The sequence below is a fragment of the Staurois parvus genome, unplaced genomic scaffold (genome assembly GCF_062004578.1).
Source record: "Staurois parvus isolate SC_StPar_1 unplaced genomic scaffold, SC_StPar_1.0 ptg001688l, whole genome shotgun sequence".
Taxonomy (NCBI): Eukaryota; Metazoa; Chordata; class Amphibia; order Anura; family Ranidae; genus Staurois; species Staurois parvus.
Window position 1 is genome coordinate 299769 of NW_028319484.1, and position 25850 is coordinate 325618.

General features: G+C 45.5%; 1 long non-coding RNA gene across 1 annotated transcript in view; it reads left to right on the forward strand.

Moving 5' to 3' along the window:
• The window catches only part of LOC149434750 (uncharacterized), a 41702-nt gene extending 26167 nt beyond the window's left edge, over positions 1-15535 (forward strand). The window contains exon 2 of the long non-coding RNA XR_016308628.1: positions 10719-15535. This is a non-coding gene — a long non-coding RNA (uncharacterized LOC149434750). The remainder of the gene's footprint in view (positions 1-10718) is intronic.
• The last annotated feature ends 10315 nt before the right edge of the window (positions 15536-25850 follow it).

The window sequence follows — 25850 nt, forward strand, 5'->3', positions numbered from 1 at the left end:
GGCTATCGTTAATGGGGCTGATGAATGTCCCAAGTAGCGAACCTGAGCTGAGGGATTACGCTATAGGGATGAGATCCATGTTAGGAAGTGGGGACCGAAGCCCCAACGCCATAGAATAAAATGAAGAAAGGACCAGGAGACAGTGTCAAAGGCTTTTCTAATGTCTAGAGACAAAAAGCAAGTAGGGCTATTACGGGCATGACAAGGTGGGAAAGAAGGGCCGCGTGACGTATATTATCTTGCCTAGAGAGGATAAAGCTAGTCTGATCATTATGGATTAAGGAACCTATAATTGGGTTCAAGCGGGTAGAGAGGATTTTAGCAAGGTGCTTGACGTCAATATTTAGAAGGGAGATCGGTCTATAGTTAGACCAGGCTGAGTTGTCGGAATGGGGTTTTGGTATCATTGTGATAATGGCCGAGACTGTGTCTGAATTAAAAGGATGGCCTGAGAGGATGGCGTTGAAAGCTTTGGTAAGGATGGGGGAGAGTATGTGAGCGAACTTCTTATAGTAGGAAGCAGAGAAGCCATCTGGGCCGGGGCGCTTTCTAGGTTTAAGGTCTTTGATAGCGGACAAAGTTTCAGTTTGTGTAATCAGCTTCTCTAAAGCTTCCAGATGTTGGGCAGATAGAGTAGGAAAGGAAAGGTGGGCGAGAAGATTCTCAGCATGGGATTGGTCGAAGGGCTCCGTCGCAGTATAGCTGTGCTAAGTGTTTGTGGAAAACACAGAGTACGTACCCAGGCTGGGTTACTGGTGTAAACGCTGCGGGTGAGTTTGAGGCGAATAGGCTTGGCGATGTGATCTAATCTTCGGAGAGAGAGCTAGGAAGGTGTCAGATTTTTTCGCTTTAGTGTAGTATTTGTGGTGAGATCAGCGAAGGGAAAGCTCAGTCTGGTTAGTCAGAAAGAGGTCAAGTTCCAAACGCACTTGCTTCAATGCCTTGCGATGGGGAGGGGAAGGGTTGGTCTGAAACAGTAAATGGGACTGGTTGTAAGCCGCCTCAAGGTGGAGGCGAGTGTGCTGTCTCTCTTTACAGAGGAAGGACGACTTACTGATACAGAACCCTCAAGGACAGGTTTATTTGCTTCCCATAGCAAGAGAGGGGAGATATCTGGGGTGGAGTTTAACTCCAGGTATTCTTTAAGGTGGTTCTCGAGGTCGAGGCTATGTGTAGAATGAGAGAGTAGGTTGTCATTAATTACCCAGGAACTATCTGAAGCTAGGGGGGCCAAGGATGAAAGAGACATGAGGACTGCACAATGATCGGACCATGGAAAAGGGAGAATATCGGAGGTAAGGAGTCTAGAGGAGGTGCCGACTGTCGTGAGTATATGGTCAATGTGAGAAAATGATTTGTGGGGGTGGGAATAGAAGGTGTATCTACGCTTTACTGGGTGGAGTTCTCTCCAGGAGTCTACTAAGGAGTGGAGATTGAGAAGTTGTTGGAAGGAGTATGAAGTGGCAGGAGGAGGGGCGGTTGGGGAGATTTGTCTAGAAAGGGATAGATAGTGAGATTGGAGTCTCCGTAAATTAGCAAGGTGCCGTGTATATGGTGGTCAATAATTGTCAGCAAGTGGGATAGGAATGGAAGAGGACCCTGATTGGGAGCATAATATGGGACGATTGTGACTGGAGTATCAAGGAGTGATCCCAATAGAATGAGGTAGCGGCCTTCCGGGTCTCCAAGTTGGGCTTGGAGCAGAAAAGGGACTGTGTGATGAAATGCAATGAGGACTCCCCTACGCTTGGTGGTCACGGAGGCAGTGAAAACTTGCGGGTAGAGGGGACTGAAAAATTTGGGCGTAGAAGTACCAGAAATAAATAAGTGAGGGTAAAAAGGGTATTAAGAGGACGATCCTGGGAAGGGGGGGGAAGAAGAAAGGGAGGTAGGAAAAGGAGGGACGTCACACCGGGGAAGGAAAAAAAAAGGTGGAACCAGGAACAGTAGATGGAAGGAACAAAAAGCAACCGAAAACAACTGTCTGGCCCCCGGGACTAAAATAATACGAACAGTCCAGGGGGTCAGGAACAGCCTGAGCGGTACAAAAAAACTGTACCACATGGGCCAAAGTGGAGTGCGTAGTGGCAAGCACAGGGGAGAAACCACACAGGTGAGAATAAAAACAAACCAGTGGACACCAATCATGAAAAAAAACTGGTGTCCAGTGCTCCCATGATAGCCAAGAGGGGGTCTGGAGACTCAATCGAACCAAAGGAGAAGACACCAGGTGAACAAAAGTGGTGCAAGGAAAAGATAAAACAAATGTGATCAGCCTCGAGACCGCCAGTCAGCTAGGAGGTGCTAACATGGTAAGGGTAACTATGGGTTGAAGGACAAAATGATCTTAACAACAACAATTACAAAATTAAAGGCACAGGCTCAAGCGTGGGCTCCAACAGGGAGAGGTGGGTTGGACCGGGAGACCAACTGAGTAAAGAGGTATTAGAAGGAGAGAGGGCCTGGTGGGCCGAACAGCAGGAAGGTGGTCGTAGAGGTGGCCCCCATAAGGAGGAGGGAGGGACCTCATACAGAATACACAGAGGAGGTAGGGGTTCATGTGGAATGTAGAGAGGAAGGCCGATGTGATCAAGTCCCGAAAGTCAACAATGAGCCAGGCGAGGCTGGAGAAGGATGTAGGCGACTGGAATGGGGTTCAGTCCATGGAAACCTGCGGGGCAGGTGCCGGAGAGATGTAACATCCGCGTTTGTGGATATTAGGTGGACCCGTTGCTGAAGCGGAGTGGTGGGCTTTCTGGGGCGAACAGGAAGCAGACCTTCTGCGTGATCCCTCAGGGGTGTCCGCAAGAGTTGGAGGTGACGGAGGGCATCCAGTAGTTCCTCGGTAGATCTACAAATATAATCGCGGGATTGGTGGGAGAATCGAACAGCAAATGGAAAGTTCCAACAATACGTAATTCCATGTTGATGAAGGATTTGCAGGTGGGGTTTCATAGCCCGGTGTCTGGCAATGGTGGCGGGGCATAGATCATGGAATAGTTGGTAGGTATGTCCCTGGAAGGTTAGGGTGCCTGCATTTCGAGCCACTTGAACGATCTTTTCCTTGGTGCGGAAATAATGGAATTTAGCTATGATGTTGTGGGGAGGGCTGTTCGGTCTGCATGGGGCCAAAGCTCAGTGCACCCTATCTATTTCTAAGCGTTCAATCGGGATAGCAGGAGAGAGTTCTTAGAGTAGGGCAGTAGTCGTGGAGAGGACGTCGGTGATGGTTTCAGGAAGTCCGCGGATGCGAATGTTTCAGCAGCGGGCCCTGTTTTCGAAATCCTCAAGGCGGGAGTGGAGCGTTAGGTTTTCATCATGCAATGCCTCAAGTTCATCTGAGTATGTGTGAACAGCTGCGTCCAGGTTGTCCACCCTGTGTTCTAGCTTAGATGCGCGGACCACTAGATCACGTATTTCTTTAGATAGTTTGTCTGTGATATGTTCGGAGGTCTGCTTTAGGGTTTGGTGCAGCATTTCCTCAAATTGTTTAAGAAAGTCATAAGGTACAGGATTAATGGGGTCAGCAGTAGGTGTAGCGTTAGGTGTCCGCTGGTCATTGTCAGACTCCATGATGCTATGGTCTGGATCAGGCTGCAGAGCTGAGAAGGAGGAACTTTGTGGAACTGAAGCTGGTGGCCGTTTTGGAGGAGGCACGGACCAAGGGCTTCCTTTATGGGCCGCGCTGATGTTTTGCGGCTCCCCGGACCATTGTGGCCAGTTCCCGGGGTGCCGCTTATGGTGCGGAGGCGGTAGCGAGGATGGGGCGAGCTGGGAGTGGTGGCGAAGAGGCTGTTTCTCCCGCTGTGGTGCGGAGCCTCAGGGGGACATGTGTTCGCCAGAGATCCCGTGCATGCACACTCCATCAGTTGTCAATTTGCTATGGCTACACTCCAGAGACCATCGCTCACTCCAAAACCCAATTACTAAACACTACCTGTCTATCTGGGACAGTCTAGAGTTCTGATACACCTTACAGTCACCCCATAACCCACTCATGGCATACCTCCTCAATCCAGGCTTTTATCCAGCATGGATGCCTCCATCTTCTTTTCATGCTTGTCCTAGAGCTAGTCTAGTTCAAACTTACAATTTCCCAGCACCAGACTCCTTTATACCCTTCCAAACCCTATGTGACTCCCACAAAATATCTAGACCTGAAAGTTTTAGATATCTTCAGATCAATCACTTTTGTTCCTCCCACTTACACACCAACCCCCTCCCTCCCAGACATGACTAGGTTTGAACACATATGTAAATGTGACCCCCATGTCAGAGGTTTGATTTCCACCTTATATACACAGCTACCAGCTCCACCACCTTACACTTCATACCATATACATCCAAGTGGGAATGGGATTTAAATCTACATTTGGAAATCCTCCTCCCAAAATATATCAGCCATGGAGACTAACCACAAAACTCTCATGTCCTGGTAAAAAAGAAAAAAATCACACAGGCGGTGCAAACACCTAGCACATTATCCAAGCTTTATTTTTAAAAAAATTAAAAAGACAAAAAACATACTCAGAATATGTACATGAAAAAGCGTAAAAAGCCACAGTGATGGCCCAAACTGATGTCAGAGAGTCCGACTGGTGGTGCAGTCAGCCTGCTGATGCATTTCGGGGACGTGTCCCTTTCCTCAGAGCTGAAGCCGACAAGAGTTGATGCCCTAATATATATATGTGTGACCAGTGCTGCCTATAGCAAAGACCTCTCCCCTCAGGTACCTGGTCCCTGCCCAGATTACTGCATTCATTCCATACTAATCCCTGACTTGTTTCCATGGCTGCTATGAAGCAGTTACCCACCTTCACATGTGGTGGACCTGCCCGGTTGTTCAAACGTATTGGTGCAAAATATTCCATATGCCTACAGCTCTTTATGAAGAAGTTACAGTATATATATCCATCCGGCCACTGCCTCATTTAACCATTTCAATACCGGGCACTTTTGCACCTTCCTGCCCCCAGACCATTTTTCAGGTTTCAGCGCTCTCACACTTTGAATGACAATTGCGCGGTCATACAACATTGTACCCAAACTAGAATTTTATCATTTTCTTCACACAACTAGAGCTTTCTTTTGGTGGTATTTAATCACCGCTGGGGTTTTTATTTTTTGCTAAATTAACAAAAAAGACCAAAAATTTGGAAAAAAAAACAAGTTTTCTTTGTTTCTGTTATAAAAGTTTACAAATAAATAATTGTTCTTCATAAATTTAGGCCGAGATGTATTCTGCTACATGTCTTTGGTGAAAATAACCCAAATTAGGATGTATTATTTAGTTTGTAGGAAAGTTATAGAGTTCACAAACTATGGTATAGATCTGAATATTGATCAATCCTGAAGTACTGACAGCCAATCTAATTTCTTGAGGTCCAAGAATGTCAGAATAGTACAGATATCCCCCAAATGTCAGGACGGTACAGATATCCCCCAAATGTCAGGACAGTACAGATATCCCCCAAATGTCAGGAAGGTACAGATATCCCCCAAATGTCAGGACAGTACAGATATCCCCCAAATGTCAGGACAGTACAGATATCCCCCAAATGTCAGGACAGTACAGATATCCCCCAAATGTCAGGACAGTACAGATATCCCCCAAATGTCAGGAAGGTACAGATATCCCCCAAATGTCAGGACAGGACAGATATCCCCCCAAATGTCAGGACAGTACAGATATCCCCCAAATGTCAGGACAGTAAAGATATCCCCCAAATGTCAGGACGGTACAGATATCCCCCAAATGTCAGGACGGTACAGATATCCCCCAAATGTCAGGACGGTGCAGATATCCCCCAAATGTCAGGAAGGTGCAGATATCCCCCAAATGTCAGGAAGGTACAGATATCCCCCAAATGTCAGGACGGTACAGATATCCCCCAAATGTCAGGACGGTACAGATATTCCCCAAATGTCAGGATGGTGCAGATATCCCCCAAATGTCAGGACAGTGCAGATATCCCCCAAATATCAGGAAGGTACAGATATTCCCCAAATGTCAGGATGGTGCAGATATCCCTCAAGTGTCAGGACGGTACAGATATCCCCCAAATGTCAGGACGGTACAGATATCCCCCCAAATGTCAGGACGGTACAGATATCCCCCCAAATGTCAGGACGGTACAGATATCCCCCAAATGTCAGGACAGGACAGAGATCCCCCAAATGTCAGGACGGTACAGATAACCCCCAAGTGTCAGGACAGTACAGATATCCCCCCAAATGTCAGGACAGTACAGATATCCCCCCAAATGTCAGGACAGTACAGATATCCCCCAAATGACCCCTTTTTGCAGAGTAGACAGTCCGACGTACTTCATAAGAGGAATGGCGAGTTTTTTGAAGTTGTATTTTTTTTGTCATAATTTTTCGGAAAATGAAAAAATTAAAAAAATTATTTTCACCATTTTTTTTTTTTTTTACATACTGTCACCAGTGCAGTACAGCGTCATCATATAACTGGCATGGCGGTGAACAGCGACACTGACTGGTGACAGTATGAAAAATATATATATATATTTTTTTTATTTTTTTTAAATTTGTTTATTATTTTTAATTTTTTATTACATTTTTTTTTATTTTTTTAAAGATTTTTTTCCCCATATTTTACTATGACCAAAGTAGTACAATGTTACCATAGTAACATTGTACTACTTTGGGGAAGTGATCAGTATTTTTTTTTTTTTTACACAATTTGCTTATAGCAAAGAATTACTTTCCTACAAGCAAGCATTTACCTGAATGACATCGATTCATTCAGGGTTTTTTTTTGTGCTTAGCTGTGATTTGGCCACAGCTAATCACATGACATGTGCATGTGATTAGCATGCACCCGGAATGCTGCAGCGTTTTTGCGTCCGCCAAACGGCCATTGGCCGGGCGGCTAATGGTTAATAACAAGCCCCAAGAAGTATACCTTATGGCGTGTCTCCAAGCTATGGATGGAAGGAAAGGGATCACCCCACCGGCAAGTGAGAAGAAGGGAGCATGAGTCAGAGCGATTCCAGTGTCAGCCAATACAAGTAAAGGGATGGATGCAGTGTGACCAAGCCCTAGTGGGCGGGGTGAGAGGCATCAGAGGGCGTGGCTAGAATGGCAGCTGAGGCCATTCCTCAACACTGGACTGGGGTCGGTTGACCAGTGTCCATTCCTTTACTTGCATAAGGCCCAAGAAGTGACACACTGGCAATTCAAACTACTCCTGTAGGTCACCACCACGGCTTAGCAAACCATAGCGAAGGCCTGGAAATCCCCCCACCTCAATACCACTGAAACTAAGAATAGTGCCACTCGAGCCACGATACATGTCAAAGTAGAAGCCGTCCTATTAGACAGAGTGCATAAAAATGAACAACTATGGCAACCATGGGTTGACCATTTCCTACCCTCAAACTCTGATGAAACCTTACTCTCTTTGTAGTCCTGAGTCCATTAGGTAACCCACTACTCAGTTGCTACTCTATACAGGCACACACCCTCCCCCCTGGGGACCTCCTCTCCTCCCCCCTTATCTGTACCCCTTTCTTCACTACTCTTGCTCTTATCTCTCCATTGCTCTCTTCCTTTTCACCTTTCCTCTCATTAGCTCTTTATCCCTTATGGGGTTTTCCCAATTGGGGGAACCTACACTATCAGTTTGAATTTTCAGTGAGGCGGACAGGTCACCCACTCGTCTGCCACTGATATCTGCATACAGGTTGAAGTACTAAATCTATACTCCCACTGTGAGAGTACCAGAAATGATATTATAGAGTATATAACATGTTTCAGTCTCTACATTCACTCCTCCCTTGATACTATAGCACTCTTATCTCTTGCTGAAGTTAAAGCAGAGCTCCACCCAAAAGGGGAAGTCCTGCCTTAAGGACCCCACTCTCCAATAAGAACTGGCACCTTTTGGGGTGGTGGAGTACCTGAAGTTGACAAGTACTCGTTCCCACTTCTGCTGCAATCACCTAGGTCAGGGGTGGGCAAACTGCGGCTCTCCAGCTGTTGTGGAACTACATTTCCCATGAGGCATTGCAAATACCAGAAGTTACAAGCATGACTCCTATGACTTGCAGAGGCATGATGGAACTTGTAGTCCTGCAACAGCTGGAGAGCCGCAGTTATCCCACCCCTGACCTAGGTGATCAGTTGTCCTCCCCCCTCCCTCCCTGTAGTATTCTGGGACAGGACCATTCACAAAGCACAGGGATACGCGCTCATGAAGCCGCAAGCTGTCACAGCTGGGTGCCCACAGTGAAGATACCGGCGCCGAGAACACAGGGCGGCCAGTGAAACGGGCTGCGGGGAGGACACCACGAGATTGCGGGACAGGTAAGTGTCCATTTTTTAAAAGTCATCAGCTGCTGTTTTTGCAGCTGCTGACTTTTTATTTTCACTGGAACTCCACTTTAATGTGTGAAGATATTATTTGTAGTGTACAAATTACAACCTGTACGTTACCTCTAAGGGTTGTACCCCTTCTGACTTACTGTTGGTGAGTCCTGCAATCACATTGTTATCAGCTCCTTGTAAAACTATTATCTCTTTCCAATAAAATCTATGAACAAGAGAAGATATGGACCCCACAATTCCTCTGTATACTCCACAATGCTCCCATGTGGACACCTTGTAAGTGGTTCTCCAGTATAGACTCCCAGTTTGGGGAACTCATATAGAAGAAGCCATCAGCTAGAATCAAACTCACTACTCTACAGTATGGTGAAGACCAAGGAGGCCTAGCAATACCAAATGCTAGACTTTATATTATATCTGCCCAACTTCAACATCTTACCAGGTGGGACTTAGTAGACACATTAGATCCCATCCATCGATTGCTACTTCCATCAGATACAGATTTCACATCACTCTTACATTACATTACATTACATTGAGTTTATATAGCGCCAAAGGGTTTGCTCAGCGCTGTACAATAGAGGGGGGGACAATACATGAAACATTACAGCAACTACGAACAGCACACGAGGGGTAAGAGGGCCCTACTCTTTCGAGCTTACAGTCTGGGAGGGAGGGGGTAGTGGTACAGGAGGAAGTGGCTGTGGGGGATGGAGTGGTAGGAGGAATGAAGGAGAGCAGCAGTTAGGTGAGGGTGGGGTAGGCTTCCCTGAAGAGGTGGGTTTTCAGGGAGCGCCTGAAGGTGAGGAGGGAAGGTGACAGTCTGATGGATTGGGGTAGTGAGCTCCAGAGGATGGGGGAGGACCTGGAGAAGTCTTGCAGATGTGCGTGTGAGGAGGAGACCAGGGAGCAAGATAGAAGGAGGTCCTGTGAAGAGCGAAGGGTACGGGTAGGGTGGTACCTGGGAATCAGGTCGGTGAGGTAGTTAGGGGCAGTGTTGTGAATGGCTTTGTAGGTCAGAGTGAGTAGTTTGAATTTGATGCGTTGGGCGATAGGGAGCCAGTGGAGGGAGAGGCAGAGGGGGGTGGCAGAGGTGGAGCGGGTGGTGAGGTGGATGAGTCTAGCCGCTGAGTTGAGGATGGTCTGAAGCGGGGAGAGCCTGCACTGGGGTAGGCCGGTGAGGAGGGAGTTGCAGTAGTCTCTTACACTTGTTAATGGGCTTCAGATGGCACCAGTGGGAAAGGCATGATCTCTCATCTATTTATTCCAATCTTTTGACTCTTACCGAAGACTTATAGAAAGAAATGGGAAACAGAGAAACTAAGAGAGAGTGGTGGGAGGTGATTGTGACCTCCATACCTCTCATCTCTCTGTCCTCTTCACAGAAACTCAGTCATTTCTTTTGCATAGAGCTTTCAGGACTCCAGCTCAATTGTTCAGCTAGGACAGGAGGGATTTCCCCTTATGACCCCAATTGTATCGGTAATGTCGAGAATTTGATACACATGTTCTGGAGATGTCCAAAATTATTCAAAAAGTGGAACGATATGACCAGCATACATTGGTATTCAATATTCCTCGGGTGTGCCTCTTGGTCTCAATAGAGGAGGAATTATTTACACCTCCTCCTATTACAAGTCATATAGCAATAGTGAGGCTGTGTGACCATAAAAAATATTCCGATCTTGGCTATCATCTCAAACTCCCAGCAGACAACAGTGGATTGAGCAGGTGATCTCCACATTAACATGTGAAAAACGAACTTACCAACATTGTAATGTCCCCAGGAGATGTATGTCTGGCAGAAATGGCTGGATACTCCTTGCTCACTCCTAGTTAGTTCTTCATAGGCTTTTAAAATATTAGCTGTTTTAGCCCCATAGAAGGAGAACGGCCAGTTGTATCCTACTGAATGGTGACTACATTGGAGACCCATACTTGGGGTATGATCCTGTAGACACGGGCCTCATTGATCGGTGTCAGCTATCTATGTATGTACTGGGGGGAGTTACTTGCCATGTACAGCTGAATTGTTCTAGGTTGTTTCTTCTTTTCTCTGTTCATTTGTTTATAAAAGGTAAAAGTGACACCATAGACAAAGCAAGTTATTGTTCTGTATGATCTGTAACAGTGCCACAACTGCCTATACGTGAGAATGTATGACTCCATTGTCTGGGCTGAATGTTGGGAATACTGTGCGCACTTATAAACTTTCTTAATAAAATCTATTTGATTAAAAAATACTGTAGATAATGCTGTACATATTCTTTCTATTCATAAGATATATTTAGTAATGAACATTAAAAATAGAAAGCAACTTTATGTAGCCCTTTATATAGAATTCTATCTTTTTTCTTTCTCTACAGGCAGATTGATGAATCTAGTTTTCGGTCATGTTGGTCTTCATGAGTCACAGGGAAAACAAGACATATGGGTGTCTTAATTGACTGAAAATCTTTACTGCAGTTCACTGGAGGATTCACACGGGATACAAGTCATATCTGTGTTCTAAAAGTCATGGTTTGGACCCTCTTCCACATTGATCCAGCAGGAGAAAAGTAATTTCAGTGTTCTGGAAGTGACAATGGCTTTACAATAAAGTCCAACCCAAGTATACATAAGAGGAGTCATTTCATACTACTTGTTTGGAGATTTTACAATGGAGAGAAAATATATCACACACCAGAAGGTTCACAATGGAGGGAAGCCATATCATTGTTCTGAATGTTATAATGCTTTTACAGTGAAGTTAAATCTTATCACACACCAGAGGGTTCACACTGAAGAGAAGCCATATCAGTGTTCTGAATGTGATAAAGCTTTTACTCAGAAGTCAAGTCTTATCAGACACCAGAGGAGTCACAGTGGAGAGAAGCCATTTTAATGCTCTCAATATGACAAAACTTTTACAGTTAATGCCGGTCTAATCTATCACCGGAGGATTCACAAATTTCTGCATTGATTACGTACCAGAGACTAGGATGGGGTCTATTGTCATCTTACCAAGCCTCTGAAGCCTCAGTGGGAGAGTCCATTCCAGGTTCTTCTGACTATTGATACATGATCAGCCAGGCTTGAGGTCTCCAGCTAAGCCCACCTTGTCCACTCCTCCCATTACATGTTCCATCTCCTCTCCCATTATCAATGCCTCCTTTCCACATTTCATCTCTCATTAATATTATTATTATACAGGATTTATAGTGCCAACAGTTTGCTCAGCGCTTTACAATATAACGGGAGACAATACAGTTCAATACAAGAGGGATAGGAGGGCCCTGTATCCTCAGAGCTTACAATCCAGGAGGGAGGGGCTAGTGGTACAAAAGGTAGTAACTGTGGGGGATGGACTGGTAGGAAGAGTAGAATATTCCATTATTAGCTGAGGGCAGGATAGGCTTCCCTAAACGGAGAGGTTTTCACAGTTCGCCTAAAAGTGAGCAGAGCAGGCAATATTATTATTATTATACAGTATTTTTAAAGCGCCAATAGTTCGCTCAGCGCTGTAATAGTCTTATAAATTGGGGTAGAGAGTTCCAGAGGATGGGGGAAGCTCTGGAGACAAGCATGGGAAGAGACAAGGGAGCTAGAGAGCAGGAGGTCATGCGAGGAGCGGAGAGGACAGTTTGGGTGATATTTTGGAGACAAGATTGGTGATGTAATTTGAGGCAGAGTTATAACTGGCTTTATATGTTATTAATGTTTTGAATTTTATCCGTTGGGCAATAGAAAGCCAGTGGAGGGATTGGCAGATAGGGGTGGCTGATACAGAACGGTTAGTAAGGTGGATGAGTCTGGCAATAGCATTCATGATAGACTGAAGAGGGGATAGCCTGCAATGAGGTCGGCCAATGAGGAGGGAGTTACAATAGTCAAGACGAGATATAACAAGGGATTGAATAAGTTGCTTAGAACGGCCGTATCTTGGAGATGTTGTGAAGGTGAAGTCTACAAGATTTGGACAGTGGATTAGGGGCTGAAAGGACAGATGGGAGTCTAGGATTACACCTAGTACCCTGGCATGAGGGGAGGGACTGATGATTATGTTATTGATCTTGATGGATAAGTCAGGGAAGAGGGCATAGGCTGGAGGGAATACTAAGAGCTCAGTTTTGCTAAGATTGAGTTTGAGGAAGTGGAGTGACATCCATGCCGATTTGTCGCTTAGTAGGTTAGTAATGCCAGAGGAGACTGAAGGGGTGAGGTGAGGAGTAGAAAGATTTGTGTGTCATCAGCATAGAGATGGTACTTAAAACCATGGGAGTAGGGGGAGGAGGTGTAGATGTAGAAGAGTAGGGGTCCAAGGACGGAACCTTGAGGGACCCCTACGGAAATAGAGAGTGGAGAGGAGGAGGCAGAGGTGTAGATAACGCTGAACGAGCTCTGTGATAGGTAGGAGGAGAACTAGGAGAGAGCAGAGTCTTGGAGGCCAACTGAGTGGAGTTTTTTGAGGAGGAGGGGTTGGTCACCCATATCAAAAGCTGCAGAGAGGTCAAGTAGTAAGAGTATGGAGTAGTGGCCATTGGTTGGGATGAGTACGGAGTAGTGGCCATTGGTTGGGAGGAGTATGGAGTAGTGACCATTGGTTGGGATGAGTACGGAATAGTGGCCATTGGTTGGGATGAGTACGGAATAGTGGCCATTGGTTGGGATGAGTACGGAGTAGTGGCCATTGGTTGAGATGAGTACGGAGTAGTGGCCATTGGATGGGACGAGTACGGAGTAGTGGCCATTGGTTTTAGCAGTTAGTAGATCATTAGTGAGGTTTAGTAGGATAGTTTCAGTGGAGTGTAGTGAGCGAAAGCCAGATTTTAAAGGGTGAAGAAGGTTGTTGTCGGTGAGTTAGGAGCTCAGGCGATTGTAGACTAAGCGTTCTAAGAGTTTAAAGGTAAACAAGAGCAGGGAGATGGGTCTTAAGTTGTTCAGGTTGGTGGGGTCCAGGGAGGGTTTTTTAAGTATGGGAGTGATGTACACATGCTTTAGAGGGGAGTGGAAGGCACCAGTAGAGAGGGAAAGATTGAAGATGTGAGTGAGGGAGCATAGGATGGAAGAAGAGGGTGACTGTAGTAGTTGTGAGGGGACAGGATCCAGGGGGCAGGTAGTGAGACGGGCTTCTGAGAAACCTTAGTGACCTCTTTGGTAGTAGCGAGGTCAAAAGAGGAAAGTGTTGAGGGAGGTTTAGTATAAGGTATGCTAAGTGGGATGGATGTCTGTGCAGTGGAGATGTCCCTACTAATTGTGTCAATCTTGTTTTTGAAATGATTTGCAATCTCGTGAGCAGTGAGTGAGGTACTGGGTGGAGGTGGAGAAAGCTGAGAGTAAGAAGTAGAGAAGAGACGACGAGGACTGGAAGACAAGGTATTGATGAGAATGAAAAAGTAGGCTTGTCTGGCAGCATGGAGGGAGGAATTGTATGTGAAGAAAGCAGATTTATATCGGGCGAATGCTTGGTGAGATTTGGTTTTACGCCACATTCGCTCCAGCGCACGACTATGTCGTTTAAGATCTCTGGTGTTGTCAGTCTGCCAAGGTTGTAATGGTCGGGACCTGATGCTTCGTGTTGTTAGAGGAACAAGCGAGTCTAGAGTGGATGATATTTACTGTCCTGCTGTAAAAGGTGTAAATGATCGCCCGCATGTTTCCTGTGGTAGCAGGGACTACAAACTCATATCAGGAATAGTAGGATGGGTACCAACCCAAGGGGGTCACCTTTTTGGATGTGGGGGAAGCATTTCACATGGTTTCTTTCCATTAATGACACCGACAAGGGGAGTCTCACTTCACTAACAATAGGAGAGCCAATCACAGGCCAGTAACATTTCATGGTGTCTCAATGTATTGCAGAATGTTTAATCCCCATTGGTCCAATGGATTCCTAGTCCTCCCAGATACATTGCTTTTTGTGTGGAAGGAGCACCCTAAAATGGCTTCCCTTCAATTCCACCCATAGCTGTACTTTAAGTTATGTTGCCCCTCCCCCATATCTGTAAGGGAAAGCCTCAATTTCTCCCAATACTCCCCTGGCCTTCCAGTGAGAAGAAACATTTTCTCTGGAGTGGAGATGTTTTATGCAGTGAGCCCTTCATAGACGGGATGGGGAATCTAAGTAATCTAGGCTAAGTAAGATGAACCGGTGTACTGGAGTCATGGATCAGATAACCAATGACACCATTGATGGTATAGCAGAGCTGACACCAGAAGTTGCTCCATCACCTAAGGTGGTGTCACAAAACTGCATGGCGGCTGATTATCTCTCGGAAGATCAAGGTGGAGTCTTCAAACTGGTGTCAGAGAGTGTTGTACATTTATATTAGATCATGAGGATCTCAGAAGGGGATATGTACACAAGGTAAAGGAGTTCCAACAGTCACCTGGGTGGGGGGAAGTGGGATCCATTTTCTTGGATGGGTTTAGTTGGAACTTTGTTGAGTAATATGGTGGCTTTGCTTCTTAGGCCATTAGTTCCTACTATAGATTTGGTGATAATTTTTTACATTGTTGCTGTTGTGTCTTTCGCTGCCAGTTGATTTTGCTTGTTTATGCACATGATTACATTCACATTGTTAGGCCAGAAGATTATTTAAAGCCCCCTAAATATTTTTTTTTATTTTCTGAAAGCAGAGACCCTGGAGAATAAAATGGTGGTGGTTACAATTTTTTGTCACACAATATTAGCACAGCTGTCTTTGAAAAGGAAATATTTTCAGTAAAAAAACACTAACAATAATTCCAGTGCAGAAAAACACAATATATGACCCAATTTGATGAAAAATGAAAGATGAGGTTGGCATCAAGTATATAGATACCAAACATGTCAAGCTTTTAAAATGGCATGTGCTTGTGAAATGGTCACAAACTTCAGTACCAAAAATTGTCCATAGGTAATGCTTTAAAAGCCTTTACAGGTCATCAGTTTATATAGTGAACCATGAATGATGGCCCTAGAGTTATTCCTCTCCCTCTGGTGTGTGCAGAGATATGTACAATGTGTAGTGTGATTAATGGTTACATAAGTGGGCGGGGCTGGTATTAATGAGGGGCGTGTCATATGTTAATCAGTTTCTTAGCATTGATGATATAAATGGTATAAATAGATCCTTGAAATGTAAATAATCTATCTCTTTCCTTCTGTTGTTAAAGTGTCACATATATATGATAAATAAAGTTGGATGATATTTTCTTCTTTTTTTTTCCATAAAGTTTATTAATAAACTCAGAGCATACAATAGGTCCAGGTAATACAAGGTATCACTCAGAAATACAATAGGAGGTAATACACATACAGCAAACAAAAAGATACATAGCAATACATAGGCAAAGAATCAGACGTAAGTCATCCCAGGGAAAAGAAAACGGGAAGAATGAGGACATGCGAGCGCAGGAACAGTAAAGGCATATCTGGTCTCAAGCCCTTATTCAGCATATTGGAATCACAGCACTGGCAGGTCGATGATATATAACCTCAGTTACCGAGCAGCAGAGAGCGGGGGCAGTGAGTCAAAGGTATGCATTGGAAATGTATACAGTGGGTGTGGAGGGGGGTGCAAGGGCTTGTAGGATATGGCCTTTTACTTTTGATGAAACTGAGGTAACCCACTACAGGTTGCCAGCACGCGGGTAAAGGGTTCGGGAAAGGAGATATGTAAAAGTAAAACATATGTGCAGCTGGATTGCAGGTAGGGAGTAGGGCTCCTATGCGTACAGAAGTGTACCAAAATGGAAAGGGGAGAATGAAAGCTAAACTCTGAGTAGGAAAGCAGGAAATGGGGATTAAGAATTTAAGAATAAGCATGAAAAAGAAGGGAAGAGAGGGGAAGAAGAAAAAAAAAAAAGTGGAGGGGAGGGAGATGGGGGGTTGGGGACGGGGAGGAGGTGTGGAGGAGTAGGAGGGTAGGTGAGTCACCTTTACGCAAGACTCCCAGGACATGAGAGATACGCACAACCCTGGCAGAGAATCGAGCTGGGGACAGTTGCAGGCGTATCAGGGTGCCAAGCGTAACTTGCTCCAAGCAGTACAGGACATCGAGACAAAGGACTTCAATCACAACCTTAAAAAAAACAGCCGATATATCGCAAGAAACACTACGGGGTATCAGAGAGGTTCAGAATCAATCAGCAAGGCCCATGAAAGAACGATATTCAGGGGTCATTTGGAAGCCAATCCAACAGGACCACGTATGAGAACATTTAGTAGGGTTATCCAGAGAAGAAGCAATCAGCTCTTCCATTTCAGCAATTCTGTTCAAACGTATGAACCAATCTCGCACTGCGGGGGGGGGGGGTGAACAGACCCCCAGAGAACCGGTAAGCAGAGTTTAGCCGCATTAAGCATATGCATAGCCAGAGATTTGAAATATAGATGTTTGGGAAGCGGAGTGTGGTGGAGGAGGAGTTGGGCTGGAGAGAACTCAATATCAAGAGTAGACACCGAAGAAGTAATCCGATGTACCTCCTGCCAAAAGGGCTGAACCATAGGGCAGTCCCACCAGATATGAAGAAGAGATCCAACAGGAGCCCCACATCTCCAACAATTACTAGGTCTGGATGGATCAAAATGATGGATTCTAGAAGGTGTATTGTACCAACGTGTCGCCAACTTGTATCCGTTTTCTTGTGCCGAAACATTCAAGGAGCACTTATGAGAAAAGGTAAAGATTTGGTCCAAATCAGAGGAAGAAAAGTCAATGTTTAAGTCTCTTTTCCAAGCTTTGCAGGTGGGAAGTGAGTCAGAGGTTCTGTCACCAAGAAGAAGCAGATAGGTAAATGATACTAAATGCCTCCGTGGTTCAGCCTTTGAACAGAGTGACTCAAAGGAGGTGAGAGGGCGGACCCATTTATGGCGATATGCAGGAGACAGAAGAAAATGTCTGATTTGAAGATAGGCCCAAAAGGGAAAGGTGAGATCACCCATAGTACTTGCCAGGGAAGAACAAGACTTCAGCTGACCTTTGTGGAAAAAGTGGTGCGCCAATACTTGACTGTGTGGCCAATGTGCTGAATGAAAGGACTTATGCATACCGGGAGGGAAATCCGGATTGAGGCGAAGAGAAGTTAGTGGGTTGGGGGCATCGGAAATGGAGGCCGATTTACAGGCTAAGCGAAAGGTTTTAAGGGAAGGACCGATTATTGTATGTAGGAGGAGGTCTTGAGGAATGTGTTTGGTCAGAAGCCACGGGATCGATGCCAAGGGGGAAGTGGAGCAAGAGTCTTCCAGCTGGACCCACGCTTTGGTGGTAAAGTGAATATTCCAATCAATTATCCTAGTAAGATGGCAGGCCCGATGGTAAAGTTGCAGGTCAGGTAGTCCAATCCCCCTTTGGATTTGGGGAGCACAAGTTGGGAGAAAGAAATACGTGGCCGTTTATGATTCCAGAGAAAAAGAGAGCACATTCTTCTGCATGAAACGAAAAAGGCGGGTGGTAAATGGATAGGTAAGGTTTGAAATAGATAGAGGAGGTGCAGGAGGATATTCATTTTTAGTATAGCAGCCCTACCAAACCAGGAGAAGCATTGGCAATGCCACCTAGTTAGGTCTGCTCGGATGGCACCAAGGGTTGGAAGAAAGTTTTTGACATCAAGATCAGAGAGGTTACTCGTAAGCTGTATTCCCAGATAGGTAAGGGAGTCCCTTTCCCATTGAAACGGGAACTGTGACTGACAAAAGGAAACCAGGTCTGGAGGAAGAGTAATGTTTAAGGTATAGGATTTGGAATGATTAATTTTGAGGTTCGAGATATATTGAAAGAAGGAAAAATCCTTAAGTAGGTTGGGCAAGGGAATCCGGGGCTCCGTCAGAAACAAAAGAATGTCATCTGCGTAGGCAGCAAGTTTGTATTCCTTGTTCACCACGGAAATACCCCTGATATCTGGGTTTAAGCGGAGTTTGCGTAACAATGGTTCTAGTGATATCACAAAAAGAAGCGGGGATAGGGGGCAACCTTGGCGCGTACCATTCCCAAGAGGGAACGGATGAGATAGATGCCCATTCACACGGAACTGAGCCATTGGACCAGAATACAGTGCCATAATGAAATTGAGCATGGTGTCCCCTAAACCAATCGCCTGTAGGGATGCCTTTAAGTAATCCCAGGACACCCTATCAAAAGCCCTCTTGGCATCTAGGGAAAGAATAAATCCTGGACTGCGAGAATCGTGAAGTCTGTGGAGAAGGTTAAGAGCCTTGATGGTGTTATCCCTTGCTTCCCTTCCCGGGATGAAGCCCACTTGGTCAAGGTCAATCAGGGAGGGTAACAAGGGAAGGAGACGGTTGGCTAGGATCTTTGCGTAGATTTTGATGTCTATGTTCAAAAGAGAGATGGGCCTCTAATTGGTAACCAAAGTGACATCTTTACCTTCTTTGGGGATGACAGTGATATGAGCTTCCAGGAGGCGATGATGTTGCGTGGAGGGTGAAGAGAAAGTGTTGAAGGCGGAGAGGAAGGGTCCACTCAAAATATCTAGAAACTCCTTGTAATATGCCACAGAAAGACCATCAGGGCCCGGGCTTTTACCAGGTTTCATTTGCTGGACGGCTCAGGAGAGTTCCTCCGCCGTGATATGATGTTCCAAATCCTGAATAGTATCATCAGGTACAGTGGAAGGACTATAGAGGTGAAGAAAGTCAGAGATTAGGGTGTCTCTAGGCGTATTGGCCTCAGAAGGGCGACGTTCTGGAGGGAGATCGTATAATGTTTTGTAGTATTGCTCAAAGTGAGATGCTATATCCGCATTTGAGGTGGCCAAAGAGCCATCCGAGCCCCTAATCTTGTGAACCGTTAAACTTGACTTTTTTGTCTGGAGGGATCTGGTTAAGAATCTCCCACTTTTGTTAGCAAAATCATAAAAAAGATTTTGCGACAAAATGAATCTGCGCTTAGCTGCCTTGCCTAGTTCGTTTAAGAGCTGCGTGCGGGTGTTCGTAAGATCAGATAAAGTCGAGGCGGCCTGATTATGTTTGTGTGCCTTTTCCAGGAATTTAATGCAATCTAAGAGTTGTTGTAAGCGAGTCTGTCTCTCTTTTTTATGTTTTGTGGCCATAGCTATTAGGACTCCTCGAATGACGCATTTATGTGCCTCCCCTTGAGTTAACGAAGAGGTATCTGGAGTTTGATTGTTCGAAAAGTAGTCCATTAATTGGGAGCGAACCTCTGCTTCATTGGCCAAGTCAGAAAGAAGAGAGGCATCCAAATGCCATATCTTAGAACGGGAATGTTTCTCCGAAAATCGTAATGTCATAGTGTCATGGAAATTTTGTATTGTTGGTTGAACTTTAAATGTGTCATATATGAGTGTTATTCATATGTCTCTCGTGTGGCTTAATTAAAGCTCTGAAGGCTGCAATTGGGCCATGCGCATGTACAATGTATGTATTACAGTACTCAGCTCGGTAATGGATGAGATAGCAGATCTGCGCTTATAGACTGGCGTGTATGCCACCACGGCATTCGATGCGAATGCCGCCGGCGGCAGGCCGCGGACCTGTATCCACATATCAGCAGCATAGTACCACATGGACTTCATAACGCTAGGCGCCAAGCGGTACGAACTCCGCGTGTAGGCTCATGCATATCTTACAACCCATTACCGACCTGAACTGTATCCGGATGGATGTGTTTTAATAAAGATCGTATCGGGCCCATCCAGGTACAGACTGGTGTTTCTAGGGGATGCTTGTACAAGGAATTTGCATACCAATAGGAGCTAGTAGGACAGGAAGTATGCCCTCCATAGAGGGCTCATGGGGGAAGGGGAGGAAGTCTGCTGACCTCAGAGGGCTCATGGGGGAGGACCAGTGATAGATAATAGGAAAGGCTATGCTCCAATCGGAATGTATATCCTGTGTATAGGCACTCCCCATTGCATTGTTCGGTGGGAGGGGATTGACTTTATTCATGTGGGGGGCGTGTGTCTGCTTGTAATAAAACCGGGGGCTGAGTCTGAAGCCGGCCCTTATGTGAATTCAAACATCATCCTGAGAGTGTCACCTGATCATTCTAGGGTAACGGAGCTCCAATTCCCCACATTTCAACAGAAGCTAATAATAATAAATAATCACCCTAAATCCCAAATTCCCGTATAAGCACACTTCACCCCTACCCTTAGAGGTGTACAAAATATACAAATAATATGCTCAGTGATAATAATGAACCTTTCCTCCCAGTCTGTGAGTATAATAAAGTCCCAAAGATAAATCAAAAAACCATAATCAAATAGCAGAAATTATTTAAAAAAATCAAATATCCCTTCAAAAAATAGATAAATCAAAAGTGTCCAAAAATGTGATAATCTCCTCAGCCTCTTGCAGCAACTTGATTTACCTCAAACAAAACAAAAATAAAAGCCACATAGTGCATTATCCTTAATAAATACAAATTATATAAAAATCATCCAGTGATAATTCACCCAAGTGGAAAAAGTGTAAACAGCAAAAACATGTGCCAATACTAGTGAAAAACCGTGCAAGTGAATCACTCTTTTTTTGTGCTTATAAACACACGCCACAAAGTCCACTTCTACTAAAGTAAGGAGTGAATACCCTTACCAATATTTAAATCACTTTATGCCTTAGTAACAATCCCCAAGAAGACTGTATGATGGGATGAGTTATTTTCGGCCAATATCCTCACATTTCACTTCCACCTCATAGTACCATGTGGATCCATCCACACTAGTGTTTCAGACCAGTCTCCACCATAACCGCCATCCAGATATCCATGTATGAAACAAATGATAGTGTAATACCGCCACACACTCAAATTCAAAAGCTTTAATGGTACTGCTTACAGTGTTAAAATCTTTCTTATCGCATGACATATATGGAAAAACCTTTTTGCCGTCACTAGAGATGAGCGAATTATTCAAAAATTTGATTCGGCTGATTCGCCGAATTTGAGGAAGAAATTCGATTCGATGCGAATTTATTCGCTGCGAAATTAACTTATAAAAAGGGTTTCTAGGCTTCAGAGAGCCTTTATATTAGTGCAGAACACTGTACCTTTAATTTAAATGCCCTTGGAGATGAGGAAGGAGAAGGATGAGAAGAAGGAGAAGGATGAGAAGAAGGAGAAGGAGAAGGATGAGAAGAAGGAGAAGGATGAGAAGAAGGAGAAGGATGAGAAGAAGGAGAAGGAGAAGGATGAGAAGAAGGAGAAGGATGAGAAGAAGGAGAAGAAGGATGAGAAGAAGGAGAAGGATGAGAAGAAGGATGAGAAGAAGGAGAAGGATGAGAAGAAGAAGGATGAGAAGAAGAAGAAGGATGAGAAGAAGGAGAAGGATGAGAAGAAGAAGAAGATCCGATTCGCGCACCCGAAGTAGGCTAATATTCGGATTTGCCGCGAATCAAATTTTTCCTGAAATTCGAAACGAATTCCACTTCGCCTGGTTCGATTCGCTCATCTCTAGCCGTCACCAATCCACGAGAGTCCGAACCGCTTCTCACAGTCACTATTCCCCTCTCCAAGATGGCCGCCGCTCCACTTCCGGTTCCTCGTTTGCGTCCGACGTCACTTCCCTCTGACGCGTTTCGTCATTGGACGTAATCATAAAGGGTGGAATCGTGTAGTTTAGCTGCAGTCGTGGTAAGCGAGATTCCCACAGCTTTATGGGGGATTTCTGCGCATCCAACTGCGAGTACTCACGGTAAGGAGAAATTCGTTAAAAGCGAATTTCCAAGACAGTTTGGCGAGCCAGTGGATACTAACGCGAATTTTGCGCTAGCTAACCAAGCACAAGGGGGGAATGAGCTATCATGAACTAGCAAAAAGTATGCCGGCATATTTCAGGTCTCTCTGCCTTTAAGAGGATCGCTTTTTGCGTGTTCGTGTGGCTGATTTCGCTCTCTGTTAGCTAACGTGAATTCCGCATAACAAGGACCTAGTTTTGTCCTAAAATCTTGATTTGTGGGTGAAAGACGAGGGTTTTTCTCTGCTGAGAGCAGCAGAGGGGTGGGTTTGGTTGGCTGGATTTGGTCAAGTTTAAAAATCTTCCAACCAAAAATTAAACGGGTATATGTTTTAGCGGGTAAAAGTTGTTGCATAGTTTAGGTAAGTATTTGCGGGTTGTAGGTACTGTGGTGATTGCTTTACCCCCCTCCACGTGAGGTAATTATTACAGTGCTGAAAGGTTTAGGTTAATTGTTAACTGTTGTAAGATCTTTGTGTGTATGTAGTCTGTGCCGTGTTTTGTGGTACTACTGCTCCCAGCAAGCATACAGCAGGGGGTCCTTTCTGTTACATGTGCATGTTATTGTGATATGTTGGTGTTTTATGTCTGTTCTGTGATCGTGCCAAATTGTGTTGTATGTGTGCTGTATATTGTTGTGTAATTGTCCAGTATATGTTTTGTCAAAGTCTGTTTTATGTAAGAGGTTAGAGGCAATTTTGAGGCTAGTGTCTGCTGTGTGCTTTCCCTGTTGGTGGCCATTTTGTTGACTACCACATGTGCTTTCCCTGTCGGTGGCCATTTTGTTGACTACCACATGTGCTTTCCCTGTTGGTGGCCATTTTGTTGACTGCCATGTGCTTTCCCTGTTGGTGGCCATTTTGTTGACTACCACATGTGCAGTAATCTCTATGCAATGTGCATGAAGTTTCCTATATGCATTTGACCCATTTTGTGTTTTTAATCCAAATTTTTACAGTTTAATTTGTTTGCTTTTAGCTTTAAATTTGCGTATTGCCGGCCAATTTAAAGTGTGTTAAGCGAGTTTTTCCCTCACGTGTTCCACATTTAGTGAGCATGGTGAAGTTTGGGTTTTTGCACATAGATTTCTTGTATAGTGATTGTTTTTCTTGTGTTTTTCTTGTTAAAAGTAGTTCCTTATTGTAAAGCGGGTTTGTTTTAAAGCTGCTGCGTTGCGTGTTTCGCGCCCAGCAGACTTTTTTGTAAACAGTTTTAGGTGGTTGCAGCGAAGATCGCGTGTGTAGCGCGGATCGGTTAGCGGCACTGGTAGGCGCGATTTTCGTTTCTGCAACGGGTTATTTTTGGCACAGTTTTTCAGTTCACCTCTGTGTAATTGTTTTATTGCGAAACATCCTGTGTTTTCCATAATGTTCCACTTTGTCCTTTTTTTACGGTTTTTCTAGTTGAAAAGGGGTTTTTCTGTGTGTATTAGAGACGTTTTTTCTTTACACAATTTTTCCTAAAGGTCAGTTAGCAGGTTTCCGGCCAACCAGTGACCCCTAAGTAACATCCAAGAACCCCTCCTTTTGGTTTGACTTGTGTTAGCTACTGTGTGCAGGGAGAGAAAAGCCACTTTCATCTTTGTGCGGTGTGGCCTGCCAAACACAGTGGGTGATGAGAACCACATAAATTGCGCTGTGCGAGTGGGCGGTCCAGGGAAGTGTAACGCTTAGCCTGGTTACCACAAACACTTTGGGTGGTCAGGATCACATAAATTGCGCTGTGGGCGGTCCAGGGAAGTGTAACGCTTAGCCTGGTTACCACAAACACTTCGGGTGGTCAGGATCACATAAATTGCGCTGTGGGAGGTGTGCTCTCAGCCTGACCGCCACTTGATGCGCTTCGGGTGATCGATAAGAATCACATAAATTACGCTGTGCTGGGAAAGTGGTGGAATCAGGCCTCTCGGTAGCATCCCACCGAGTGCTCCAGGGGGTAAACAGGTACCCGGACGCGGGATATATACCAGTGACTAGTCACGATGGGCAGTAGTCAGTCCATGAAGAGAGAGGGGGAACCAGCCCTCTTCAGGGTAAGGACAGCTGCACAACTGATGAAGGTGAGTTTGGGGGGGAAGTCTACAGAACCCCTCAAAAGGTGGAATAAATGGTCGAAGGGTACCAGATGGGAAATTCCCCGGGAAGGTACATTTGACGCATGGAGGTGGGAAAAATTCATCTCTGAATTTGAACCACGGATGCAGGCGTCAGAACTAGAGATCGCACAGCTATGGCTTCACAGGTCAATCCGATTAGGGAAGCAGGGCATACATAAACTGGTGTCTGTCCGGAAGAACCAGGTGATGTATACCTGGCCTCCAGAGGGAATAAAACAGGAAGATCCGGTGTCAGAGGTGGAGGAAGCTCTTTCAGGGCTGACTCTACTAAGGCAGGCAGGATCAGGGTCTGCTGGGGTTCCCGAACAACCAACAGTGGCTGAGATAAGTATAACTGCACCTGTCTCTTCTGTTAGTGACGTCACTCTTGACGTACCTTCCGTGTCTTCTGTATCTATGCCTCAGCCTCTGCCTCTACCTCTCCCTCCTCCCTGCTTCACCCCAGCTTCTTCTGTTTCCAACTATGAAGCCTTCTCAACAACCGATTTGCAGACTATCTGTGAATCAAGGGGAATAGACACCCGGTTAAGAAACAGGGCGGATTGCATCAAAGCACTACGAGCCACTGATCAGACCCCTGCCCCCCAGCTATACCCTGATCTGAGGGACCTCAAACCTGAAGGTGCAGTAAGCGAGGTGGTTAATCTAAGCCCACCGATGAAGCTGGGCCAGCCCTTGCACTCTTCCCGGACCGAGGCCTATCCAGTCAGGGTGCAGCAATTTGAAGGTCCTCCCAATGCACAGGGGGAACGGACTTTAGGGGAACGGGTAGTTTGGCATGTCCTCTTCAACCCGGCAGAGATCCGCACTATTCTGGCTGAGCTCCCGGACTATCGAGTCAATCCGAGAGGATTTGCTCGAATGTTTGGACAAAACCAGTTCAGCTATGGTATGAGCGGGTCAGATTGTGCGCAGATCATGCGGGTGAAGGTGGGCATGGAAGTGGCCAGTGCAGTGATTGCAGGGTGCTCTATAACCACTCATGAGGAGATGACTTCAGGGGGCAAAGAGTTCTGTACACAGCTAAAGGCAAAGCTTCCAGAAATGTATGGTGCTACCTCTACTACGGACATGATGAAGCTCACCCAGGGTCCTAATGAGGAAAGGTCCTGCTTCTGGCGCCGTCTCAAACAGACGGCACTGGATGCGGATCTGGAAGTTGGACCTGATGCTCCAACTGAAAGGGTAAAGGTGACCGCGACGCACATTCTGTTGCGGGCCAAATTTTTGGAAGGCATCGATACTAAAATTCGGGAAAGGCTGGTTCTGGCCCGACCCGAATATAATGAGATGTCTATCCCTGCTATCCTTTCCACTCTTGCGGCAATAGAGAGGGAAATGGATAGAAGAAAACAGGACAAGGCCAAAGTTCTTATGTCCCAGACCCCACACGAAAAACCAAGGGATCTGGGTCACAGAAAGGATAGGCCCCCACCCAGGTGCTTCCAGTGCCACCAAACGGGGCACATGAGGAGGAGCTGTCCCCAATTACCTAAAGGTCGGTGGCAGTTCATTCCTGATGAGTCCTCCACCCCAGTGACCACCATGGTAAGTAACTCCTATGAATCCTCATAGGAAGTTGACAAATCGGTGTCGGCCCAGATCCATCTTTTTCTAGAGGAATTAAAATATCCCCTCCCTTGCCTCACCGACACCAGTGCAGCAAGAACGGTCTTGCAAAAACAGGACATCCAAGGCAAGGTAC